The sequence below is a fragment of the Diceros bicornis genome (genome assembly GCF_020826845.1).
Source record: "Diceros bicornis minor isolate mBicDic1 chromosome 22 unlocalized genomic scaffold, mDicBic1.mat.cur SUPER_22_unloc_1, whole genome shotgun sequence".
NCBI classification, from domain to species: Eukaryota; Metazoa; Chordata; class Mammalia; order Perissodactyla; family Rhinocerotidae; genus Diceros; species Diceros bicornis.
In genome coordinates, this window is record NW_026690886.1 from 347174 (window position 1) to 357421 (window position 10248).

A 10248-nucleotide genomic window follows, 5' to 3' on the forward strand; every position below is an offset into this window, starting at 1 on the left:
CCCCTTTAGCTTGAAAAAGAGACAGCCCCTGACTGGTCCCACCCTAGTTCTGGTCCAACCCCATCATCTCAAGGTCCTGAGTGTGGAGGCCCTCTGCTCCTCTTCTCATCTTAGAGCAGCACTGGATGGTGTGGGTGGCCTCATGCACCTGCCCCTTGTCTAGCGAGTTGGTGGACTTGAAACCATTGGGCAGCTACTCGATGACCTCCTGAGTGGAGTTCTGCAAAGACTGCCTGGGAGCTGGGCCAGAGGGAATCAGGGGCTGCCTGCACACTGCCACTGTGGTCAACCCCCAAGAGAAAGTCTGCTCCTCAGTTCAGGCACAGAGGGCATCCTGGCAAAGAACTCTGGTCAGGGAGGGAAGGAGATGAAACCTCTAGGGCTCAATAACATACGAGTTGAGCAGCTCACCTTCTCATGCTGCCAGCCATGACTGGGTATGAACATGACAGACCCACCAGACTTCCGACACCTAACAACCAGCTCCTGCCCAGGAATGGCCTGCCCCACATACCCTGCCTTCCCCACACCACACAGACACACAAACACACACAAACACACGATGAGGGGCCTGGATTTTGGGGTTGATCAGGTGGGATCACCGTTGTGTCCTGGTCTGCACTAACCTTTCCTGGGCTGCCCTATGTTACCCTTCACTGCCTCCTGTCAGACACCCAGAGGCGTCAGGGATGAGGGCTGAGCCAATGTAGGCAACAATCAAAAAGATTCTTTTTCTGGGCTTTTTTGAGCCCAGATACTGCAAAAGTTGGGATACAAAAACAAAACATTTTTGCCTCGACTGTCTCCCATCAAGTGAGCTGGATGGGGGACTGTGGGTGCCTGGTTACCAGAGTTCAAAGATCTGTTGAGGCCTAGGACCAAGGAGATGCGGTCATTTTTCAAGATTCCTATACCTGGACCCCTTACCTCAATCAGATTTCTCCAGAGCTGCCCCCTGAGCCCGGGCTGCTCACCCTCCTCTCTCATGTCACTTCCTGAACTGTACACAAGGAGCCTACACAGCCCTAGCCCCACCTCCCTAGAAACCTAACTCAGGTCCTTGCTTTGAGGAGACAGAGATGAATGCAGACATCCTTTAACTTACCAGTTCTTCATCCTGGGATAGTCCTTGTGCCTCTCAGGTCCTCCCCAGTCTCCAAACCTACACCAGGGGCATCAGGCTAGAATCTGCTTCCTAGGGACCTCACCTGGTGTATATGAGATAATATCTATTACCCCTGTGGGCTGGTGTCACATGTACATAAGGCACAAAATTAGAGATGGAAGAATAACAAGAAGGGGTGACAGGTAGCACAGAACACCACTCAAAACAGGCCTGGGTTCTAGCAATGTGATATTGGAACAGTCACTCCCAACTTGGCATCACTTTCAGGTCAGCATCATGAGGGGGTTGAAACTAATGGAAATTTAGATACTGCCATCCTGTGGCATTAAACCATTCAATTGTTTACTGTTTTATGCAGAATGAGACCCAAGTGCCTCATCTTGGCCTATGAGGTGGGCAGCCTCCACAGTGGTACCCAGTAAGCCCCACCCATGGTATAGCCATCCCCGTGGAACCACTAAGTAGTTAGTAACTGGCTTCTGAACATAATAACAGCCAAAGTGATGGGATGTCTTGTCTAAATTTTAACTACACAAGTCTCTCACTTCCTCTTACTCTGTCTTTCATGTTTCATCTCTCTCTCTCTCTCTGTCGAATCCTTGTAACTGAGGAATCAAATACCAGTGTTTTGGGACTGCCCAATGTGGAGGCCTATAGAGGAGAAAAGCACGGGTGTGCCCAGGCCAACAGACAGAAAGAAACTTAGACTCTCAGTCCAAACTGAACCCTGAAGTCTGAGAGTGAACTTTGGGGCTAGTCCTCCCCCAGTTGAGCCTCAGTTGAGGCCTCAGCACCAACCTGTTCAACTCACTGAGGCAGAGGCACCAAGCTGAAACGTGCCTGATTGCTGATCCACACAAATTGTGAGATAGTCAACATTTGTAGTTTTGAAATGCAAAGTTAGGGGCAATGAAGTCAGAGAGGGAAAGGTAACTGACACAGCCTACCAGGCCCTGGCCCTACCTTCCACCCCAGCTCCTGTTCTCTCCTCCCAGCCTCCCTCCAGCTGCACTGGCCACATTTCTAACCTCCTCTGGCCAAACTCACTTCTGCCTGTGAGACTCAGGACCAGTGGTGCCATCCCCCTGACACACTGCTCCCAGACCCCTGAAGGGTTGGCTCCCTCTTGTGATTCTGGTCCCAGAAAACGTCACCCCAGTGAGGCCTTTCAGACCCTCCTACCCAGTGATGCCCAGCCCTCCCTCACAGCCCCCTGATGTGTTTCTCTACAGCACTTGCTCTTTTCTTGCTCCTGTTTTTGCTTTTGTCCATTTCCCCTCTAGGCTGTGAGCTCCTGGCAGGCAGGGACCACTTGGTCATTTTCATCCTGCACTTTGGCCCACCAGGGCACCTGGCACAGGGTGAGTGCTCAGTGCACAGCTGCTGAATGAGTACATGGGAAGATCTTGCACCCCTCTCCCTGCTTCTGACCAACTGTGATTGTGGAGATGAACACTAGAAATAGGAGGTACAAGTTGTTTCTGAGGCAGAGGGACAGCCAGAAAGACCTCTGCTTGACTCTTCTCTGCTCCAGGAGGTCAAGAAAAGTTCAGTGGACACCGTGTAAATTCCGGGTTTACAGGAGAAGGAAAGGACTTGATGTATATGTATATTATGTAATGGTTACCAAAATAAGTTTAGTTAACATCAATCACCAAGAAAACATAAAAGATTTTTTCCTGGTGATGAGAAGTTTTAGGATCTACTTTCTTAGCAACTTTCAAATGTACCACACAGCAATGTTAACTTGCATAGTGCTGTATATCAAGTATATCTCAATACAACTGAAAAAAATAAAAACAAAATCTAACTTGCCACCACTGACACAAGAGGCTGCCCGCCCCCTGGTGGCCAGCACTAGCACTGCAGCCCTCACCAAAACTCCACCAAACAGAAAGGAACCATTCTTCAGACGTCCTCAAGGCAGAGGCTCTCCAGGGTCCCAGAGGTAAAGGAGCAGGACCTGTCAGCTTCGAGAGAGTGGGGTGAATCTTGGGAGCCTACCTTTCCCCCCATCTTGCTGTCCCCCACCAGGTGTCTTCTTCATTCCTGAGGCATCCAACCTCAACCAGGACAATGACTCCCCCCTGCCTCCAGATGAGGACCCCGAGGATCCAACAAGAACTGGTCTTCTCCCTCATCTCTAGACTTGGTGTCCAGTGCTCTGGCATCTTCTTCCTTATACCCAGTTCTCATCCACCTATGCCCCCATGTCTCCTCAGTTCTAAATGATCTCAAGTGGGTGGAAAGCATCTTCTCAACATTTCAGAGCACAGTAGGTCACCAACAGAGAACCTAGTCCAACAGACACATTGCGAGTGCATGGAACACTTGGAGTCACCTGCTGGATGCACTCCATTTTATACAGGAGGACCCTCACTGAGGTATTCTCTCCTGTTCCCAATGCCTACACAAGGGGAGGATGGACTCATCACAGTTCTGGGTGCCCACAGAGGTGGACTGCAGGATCCCAGTCCTGTGCTCCCCAGGCTGGGCCAAGGATGGGTCTGGAACAGACAGATAGGCAGAAACCTAGGAACCTTAGGGATTCCTCTGCCCATCTCTGGGCATGTATCTAGGAGAACGAATGCCATGGTCCCCTGGGAGAGCTGCCTCCCATCTCTCTCCCTCCTGCCTCTTGTCACTTCCTCCGGGTCAGCTCTTTCTTGACTGCACCTCCATGGCCCCCACATGAGAATTCAGTGTGAGTGGGGGTGCCTATGCACATGCTATGATGAGGAGAGGAAAATGATCTCATATGGAGAGGGGTGGGCAGCAATCCTCTAAGATCTTAATGCCTCTCATTGCCAAAGGAGACCTGAGGGAAGGGGCGGAGCCTTGGCCAAGGAAGCTGGAGCTCTGTCTAGTCTTTGGGACCCAGACTACCTCCTGTGGTCTGGGCCAGTACTTGCCTCTTTCTGGGCTATTTTCCCAACTGCACAGTGAGGGGTAAGATGTGCAACAGCACAAGCGTGTGCTCAGCCAGGACAAGTCATCAGGCCCCATAGATACATTAAGTATGTTTTAAGTGTATTGAAGACATTAATATTGCTGTGCAATCATCACCACGATCCATCTTTAGAAGTCTTTTCATCCTACAAAACTGAAACTCTATACCCATTCATGAATAACCCCCCATTCCTCCTCCTCCCAGCCCCTGGCAAACACCATTCTACTTTCTGTCTCTCTGAATCTAGCGATTTCAGGAACCTCATAGAAGGGAAATCACACAAGGTTGTATTTTTGTGACTGGCTTATTTCATTTAGAGTAATATCCTGAAGGTTCATCCATGGTGTGCCATATCTTAGACTTTCCTTTCTTTGTTAAGGATGAATAATATGCCATTTTATGTATATACCACATTTTGCATATCCATACATCCCTGGACAGATAGCCTAGCCGGGCCCAAAACCAAGCCCAAAATCAAATGGGGCCCCAACCAGACTTTTATCAACGGTCCCCTGGAGACTACTTTCTTAAGCCACGTTCCATATATTTACTAAGGATCTAGTCTTGGGCCATGAGTTGTTTTTCAGAAACTCCGTTTTTCCTCCTTGAGCAAGTTTCAACTGGTTTGAACCAGTGAGACCACAAGACGGCTGGCAAGACACAAACCATCACTGCTGTTTGAGTCAAGTGACTGGAGGATGACGTAGGGGACCAAGAACTCAGCTGCCAATCATGTTAAGGACACTGCCTTTTGAACGTGGGATGTATGACAGAACATGAAAATCTACTTGCACAAAATGCGTAGGACTGCCCCCAACCTCCCACACCCACTCCTTTGCCCTTAAAAAGCCCTTTCAACGGCCCATTGGGGAGAAGGATTTAACCTTTGGCTCCTGTCTCCCTGCTGGCCAACCTCGTAATAAAGCTTTTTCCCTTCTACAAGAGCGGTATCTCATGGTTGGCTTAAGGGGTGCATTGGGCAGCGAGCCCTTCCTCGGTTATGATACTTGGGTGGCTTCTATGTTTTACCTATTATGAATACTGATGCTATGAATATGGGTGTTGAAATATGTTTTGAAGAATATGCTTTCAACTCTTTGGGGGCGTATATACCCAGAATTGAAATTGCTGGGTCCTATATAATTATATTTTTAATTTTTTTTTAGGAATTGCTATACTGATTTCTACAGCAACTATATATTTTATCTTCCCAAGACAGTGCACAAGGGTTCCAACTTCTCCACATCTTGACCAACACTGGTTCTATTCTTTTTCTTCTTCTTCTTCTTTTTTTGTTTTTGGATGCCATCTTTTTTTTTTTTTTTTGATCAATGAATGTGAGGTGGTCTCTCACTGTATTTCTGATTTGCATTCCCTAATGATTAGTGATGATGAGCGTCTTTTCATAGGCTTATTGGTTATTTGCAGATCTTCTTTGAGGAAACGTCTACTCATGTACTTTGTTCAAATTTGATTTGGGTTGTTTGATTTTTGTTGTTGAGTTTAGGAGTTCTCTATCTATTCTGGATATTAAGCCCTTGTCAGACACATGGTTTGCAAATATGGTCTCCCATCCTGTGAGTTGTGCTTTTACTGTTGATAATGTCTTTTGAGATACAAAACTTTTTAATATCCATGAAGTCCAGCATGTGTATTTTCTTATTCTATTGGCTGCTCCTTGGGGGTCATATCCTTGAAATCATTACCAAATCCTATCTTGTAAAGTTTTGTCTTATGTTTTCTTCTAAGAGTATTATAGTTTTAGCTCTTACATTTAGGTCTTTGATCTATTGGGAATTAAGCTTTGTATATGGTGTTAGGTAAGGGTCCAAGTTGATTCTTTTGCAGGTAGATATCCACATTTTCCAGCACAACTTGTTGAAAAGGCTTTTCCCCTTTGAATAATCTTGGCACCCTTGTCAAACATCGTTTGATCACATGAGTGAGGGTTAATTTCTGGGCTCTCAATTCTGTTTCCATTGGTCAATATGTCTGTCTTTATGCTATGACAATGCAGTTTTGATACTGTAGATTTGTAGTAAGTTTTCAATCAGGAAGAATCAGTCCTCCAACTTAGTACCTTCTTTCAAGATTATTTTTGGTATCTGGGCTTACTTGAGATTCCATAAGAATTTTAGGATGGGTTTTTTTCTATTTCAGCACAAAACGTCCTTGGGATTTTGGTAAGGACTGCACTGGATTTGTTGATCTCTTTGGATAATGTTGACATCGTCACAATAAGGAGTCTTCCAATCCATGGTGATGGGATGTCTTTCATTTCTAGCAGTGCCGGGTGGTTGTTCAGGTTGAGGGGGCGGCACTCCTAGATGTAGTCGTGCAGAAACCCACAATTCCTCCTCACTGTGCCTTCACCATTTCCTTAGAACTCATGGACCATCAACAGAAGAGAAAATGCATGTAAAATGCATGTGGGAAATTTGCAAGGACTGGGTGTGCCAGTCAGTGCGCACCCAGGATCCGAACCCGGGCCCCCAGTAGCGGAGCATGCGCACTTAACCGCTAAGCCACTGGGCAGGCCCTGGTGTCTTGTTTTAAACACATGACTTCTGTTGGTCCTTGATTTCCCCAGTTACACCCCAGCTGTCCTTTCACTGACCATTGTTGGTCACACACCCACTGCACCTGCCTCCAATCCTTCCCCTTCAACACCGTAATCTCACACACAGCTCCTCCCGACACTATCATGGCATCTCCCACCACACGTCCCCTATACCTTCCATACAGCCATCAAGAGGCTTCACAAACACCATCACCATTTATGTCCAGTGGGCTGAGAGGGCTGCCTGTGCACTGGGAGTCATGAGTCACAGGGTCTGTCACTTGGCCTCCAATCACCTACTGTACCCCAGATGAAAGGCTTACCCTGCGGAGACACTCACTAGTAGCCAACTCCATCGAACAACAACATCTTTGACCCAGGCTTCCTTCAAAATTATCCCCGCACTTTCTGCCCCAACTGCTCCTTGAGGGGTCATTTTGGGGCAGCCTTTGAGGCCACCTTGGTGATTTTGTGCCCAGGCCCAGACAGCTCTTGGCCCACAAACACTTTAACCATAACCTCTGAAATCATATAGCACAGGTAACCAGTGAATGGGTGCAAATTACTGGTTTTACCTCAAGACACCTAAGGAATATTTCACACCAGGAGCATCCACTTTTGGGTTTTACTGTGGGCTGATATCACAAGGCTCTCATCCAGTGAGCTTCTCTCTTCCCCAACCCCGTGAACAGCTTTCTCCAGGCTGTATTGTGTAATGCATTATTGTCTCTCTCTCAGCCTGCTTCTCTCATTTCGCAGGTCCTTTGAGTTTCCTGCTCTGACTAGCTACCATCAACCCATAGAAACAATGTCAGTCCTATAGCACTGGGTGTTCAGTTCTACTAGGATTGACTGACTGGACTGGGCACAGGTGTGGTGGCCCTACCCACACAAAATCAGGAAACTGAGGCAACTAAGAGGTATCAACAACCTTAACACAACATGGACAACAACTCCATAAGAACATATCCTAGCCCTTGAACAACAGTCTCATGAGTCTCTCGCCTAAATGGTTTTAGAAAATGGCCTGGCCCTAGACTGTCTATACTGGCCAAGGAAGGAGGGGTTGGTGCCTTTCCTAGAACCACTTGCTGAGTGTACATCAACAGAGAAGTTCAAACCTACCTCCATCAAATGGCCCAAGAGGTTAAAATATTGCATAATATTACCCAAATCTTTGAATAGATACCAAAGGCCCCCGAGATCACTGACCTATTTTCATGGCTGGTCTCTCCATGTTGTGGACAATGGAAATGGACTGGATTTTAAATTGTTGCTTGTATAATCATAGGATTTCTTACTATAGCCCTCGTCGGATGTTCACTCTCTTGGCTACAACCTGCCATACTCCTAATAACTCCATTAATTACACTTATTAAATATACTAACCAACTTAAAATTAACCAATACCCTGATTAACTTTAAAAATTCAAAATTTTTATGTGGAAAATCTGTTTAACGTAGAATACACCGTTTTAAGCATTTCAAAGTATACATTTCTGTGGCTTTTAGCACAATGATTATGTCGTGTGGCTATCACCACTATTTAATTCCAGAACATTTTCAACGCCCCCAAACAAACCCATACTCATTCACAATCTATTTTCTGCTAACCCAAACCCATGGAAACAACTCATCTGTTTTCTCCCCCTATGGATTTCCCTATTCTGGACAGTTCATTGAAATGGCATCAAGTTATCTATTGCCTTTGTGGATGGCTTCAGTGAGCACACATGTTTCAAGGTTCACCCATGGCCTAGTATGTAGCAGTACTTAATTCCTTTTTATGGCTTATAATATCCTATATTATGAATAGGCCACATTTGGTTTATGCAGTGATAACTGGATAGAAATTTGGGTTTGTTTCACTTTTGGACCATTGTGAACACTGTTGCTTTGAATGTCTATGGGCAAGTTTGCTCTTTTGGACATATCTACCATGGGCCTCTCCAGGTCAATGGTAATTCTAGGTTTAAGATTTTAGAAAATGCCAAGTTGTTTTCTGCAGTGGCTGCATCATTTTACTTTCCCACCAGTAATGTATGTGGGTCTCCCTTTCTCCACATCTTTACCAACACTTGTTATTTTCCATTATGTTGAATATAGCCTTCATTTTGAGCATGAAATAGTATCACATTGTGCTTTGAATTTGCATTTTCCTAATAATTAATGATACTGAGCAACTATCTTGTGCTTATTGGCCATCTATGTATTTCCTATTCCAGTTGCTTACCCCGTTTCATTGACTTGTCTTTTATAATTGAGTTCTAAGAGATCTTTATATATTCTCAAAATAAGAGCCTTCTCACTTATATAAGTTGCAAATAGTAGGAGACATCAAAGACCCACTTTTAACAATGGATAGAATATCCAGACAGAAAACAGGAAATAGCAGACATGAAAACATTAAATACTAAATGGAGCTATCAGACACACACAGAACATTTTGCTGGACAGCAACAAAATGCACACTCTTCTCATGGGCACACAGACTATTTTCCAGAACAGATCACGTGTTAGGTCACAAAACAAGTCTTAACAAGATTAAGAAGACTGAAATAATACCAGGTAACTTTTCTAAACACAGTGGCATGAAAGCATAAGTCAATAACAGAAGGAAAACTGGAACATTCGTAATACGTGGAAGTTCAACAAAAACTCTTAAACTTAAAAGTAGATCGGGGGCTGACAGGTGCTGTAGCGGTTAAGTGCATGTGCTTCGCTGCTGGTGGCCCGGGTTCGGATCCTGGGCACGCACCGATGCATGCTTGTCAGGCCATGTTGTAGTGGCATCTCACATAAAGTGGAGGAAGATGGGCAAGGATGATAGCTCTGGGCCGGTCTTCCTCAGCAAAAAGAGGAGGATTGGCATGGATGTTAGCTCAGGGCTGATCTTCCTCGCACAAAAAAAAGGTAGATCAAAGAAAAAATCAAAAGGGAAATTAGAAAATAGCTCAAAACATACAAAAAGAAACAATAGGGGCCGGTCCGGTGGCGCAAGTGGTTAAGTGTGTGTGCTCCACTGTGGCGGCCCGTGGTTCGCCGGCTCAGATCCCGGGTGTGCACCGACGCACCGTTTGGCAAGCTATGCTGTGGCAGCGTCCCATATAAAGTCGAGGAAGATGGGCACGGATGTTAGCCCAGGGCCAGTCTTCCTCAGCAAAAAAAATAAAATAAAATAAAATAAAAGAGGATTGGCAGATGTCAGCACAGGGCCAATCTTCCTCAGCAAAAAACAAAAAAAGAAGAAAGAAAGAAAGAAAGAAAGAAACAATAAACACACCAAAACTTCTAGGATGCAGAAAAAGTAGTAGTAAGAGGACAGTTTATAGTGATAAACTTGTACATTATAAGAGAAGAAAGATGTCAAAGAAACAACCTGACTTACAACACGCAGCATTAACAAAAGAAAAAAATGAAACCCAAAGTTAGCAGAAGGACGGAAGTCACCAAGAGGAGAGTGGCAAAAAATTGAAAGACAGTATGGAAGTTCAATAAAAGTAAAAGTAGAGTTTTGGAAAAAATAAAATTGAGAAACCCTTAGAAAAAATATCTAGGAAAACAAAGATAGATGACTCAAACTAAATCAGACATGAAAAAGGAGGCATGACA